The 2,066-nt window shown below is 41.9% G+C and overlaps 2 non-coding genes across 2 annotated transcripts; both read left to right on the top strand.

Annotated features, from left to right (window-relative positions):
* Positions 1-960: 960 nt before the first annotated feature.
* On the top strand, positions 961-1,043 carry trnal-cag. The gene has a single exon. It is a non-coding gene; the product is annotated as a tRNA-Leu (tRNA).
* A 306-nt stretch (positions 1,044-1,349) lies between these two features.
* Positions 1,350-1,431, top strand: trnas-aga. The gene has a single exon. It is a non-coding gene; the product is annotated as a tRNA-Ser (tRNA).
* Positions 1,432-2,066: the final 635 nt, after the last annotated feature.

Genomic DNA, 2,066 nt, shown 5'->3' with positions numbered 1-2,066 from the left:
TAGAAATCCATTAGGATCTTCCTGCGCAGGTTCAAATCCTGCCGACAACGAAAATGCATTTTTTTGACCCCTCCGGAGGTTGAAGTTTAGTCGTGTTTCTTATACCAATCGCATCCTCTCAGATCTCCGCAAGTACATAGGGATTAGTTGTCCATTTGGGATAGGACTGCAGGCCACCTATCCCACTTCACACCTTTACACACCTGGTTATCCAGCCTTCTAGCTCTATAGGCCACAGTAGCATAGGTTACAGGTTTGTAGTCAAGCCACAGATTTCAGGTGAGATCCCATGATACACTCAACAATACAACAACACGATTCTCATGAATAACCATTAAGCCATTTGCTAAGATTTCCCCCATTTTGACATGTGGAAATCTGTTGTCACTCTTACCCTGACGGGAAGCTCCAGACACTTTTTTGGTCCTATCTTAGGCATTTTTAAATTCATGTCAAATTGGCCATATTCTGAAGACACTCTTATAGTCTGCAGGGTAATCGAACTGGCCACATCTAAAGTCAAGCCACAGGTAACAGGTGAGCTGCCTTGTTAAACCCTAAAAATAAATAATAACACGATTGCGTTGAAATGACCCATTAAGCCATTTGTAAGGATTTCCCCCATGTGGACCTGTTGTCACTCTTACCCTGATGGTTGCTGATATTTCCAGACACTTTTTCAGTCTTATCTGAGGAATTTTATCATTTATATCAGAATGGCCATATTCTGATGCCAGTTTAGCGCTCATTCAATGACGATTTACTACTCTTTCCCATTGAAGGCCATATTGAGGTTAAATCAATGACTGGACTTTTTAATTTATAAAAACAAATGACTATTGAAAGTGCAAGTCGGTATCGTGCATAGTTGTTCTGGTCTCTGTGGTGATTTTAGAGCGTTGTTCATATTTCTACTTTTACCGCATACACTTTAACCCGATACCCAGTTACTGTGCTGTAGTCAGGATGGCCGAGCGGTCTAAGGCGCTGCGTTCAGGTCGCAGTCTCCCATGGAGGCGTGGGTTCAAATCCCACTTCTGACAGTTTTTTAGTGCCTCTCAGGAGTCATGCTGCTCAGCAGTAATAATAAGAATGATGAAATAACAACTTCACACAGTGAAATAACAATTCATAATAAACACTCTCAAATGCAGACCTTCTGGAGCTGAGCAAAGATCAAGGTTAAATAAGAAAACAGCTGGACTTAATTACAAATGAATGAGGGGAACATTTTGTGTTATTGCATTATAATGAGTTACTGCATTATCTTTCAGTTGTTAAATTTCACTTTCTGTAGGCTATGCCTGTTGGCCCATTCACTCCTAACAAGCCTGTTTTCTTCTGTCAACGTTGTCGTGGCCGAGTGGTTAAGGCGATGGACTAGAAATCCATTAGGATCTTCCTGCGCAGGTTCAAATCCTGCCGACAACGAAAATGCATTTTTTTGACCCCTCCGGAGGTTGAAGTTTAGTCGTGTGTCTTATACCAATCAAATCCTCTCAGATCTCCGCAAGTACATAGGGATTAGTTGTCCATTTGGGATAGGACTGCAGGCCATCTGTCCCACTTCACACCTTTACACACCTGGTTATCCAGCCTTCTAGCTCTATAGGCCACAGTAGCATAGGTTACAGGTTTGTAGTCAAGCCACAGATTTCAGGTGAGATCCCATGATACACTCAACAATACAACAACACGATTCTCATGAATAACCATTAAGCCATTTGCTAAGATTTCCCCCATTTTGACATGTGGAAACCTGTTGTCACTCTTACCCTGACGGGAAGCTCCAGACACTTTTTTGGTCCTATCTGAGGCATTTTTAAATTCATGTCAAATTGGCCATATTCTGAAGACACTCTTATAGTCTGCAGGGTAATCGAACTGGCCACATCTAAAGTCAAGCCACAGGTAACAGGTGAGAAACCTTGTTAAACCCTAAAAGAAAAAGAAAAAACTCGATTGCATTGAAAATAACCATTAAGTCATTCAGGTCGCAGACTCCCCTATAGGCATGGTTTGAAACCCCCTCCTGACAATTTTTTAGCGCCTGCATGTCATGCACC

This window comes from Oncorhynchus mykiss, unplaced genomic scaffold (genome assembly GCF_013265735.2).
Source record: "Oncorhynchus mykiss isolate Arlee unplaced genomic scaffold, USDA_OmykA_1.1 un_scaffold_308, whole genome shotgun sequence".
NCBI classification, from domain to species: domain Eukaryota; kingdom Metazoa; phylum Chordata; class Actinopteri; order Salmoniformes; family Salmonidae; genus Oncorhynchus; species Oncorhynchus mykiss.
Note: the sequence above shows the minus strand (reverse complement) of the source record. Positions and strands in the feature narration are given on the sequence as shown.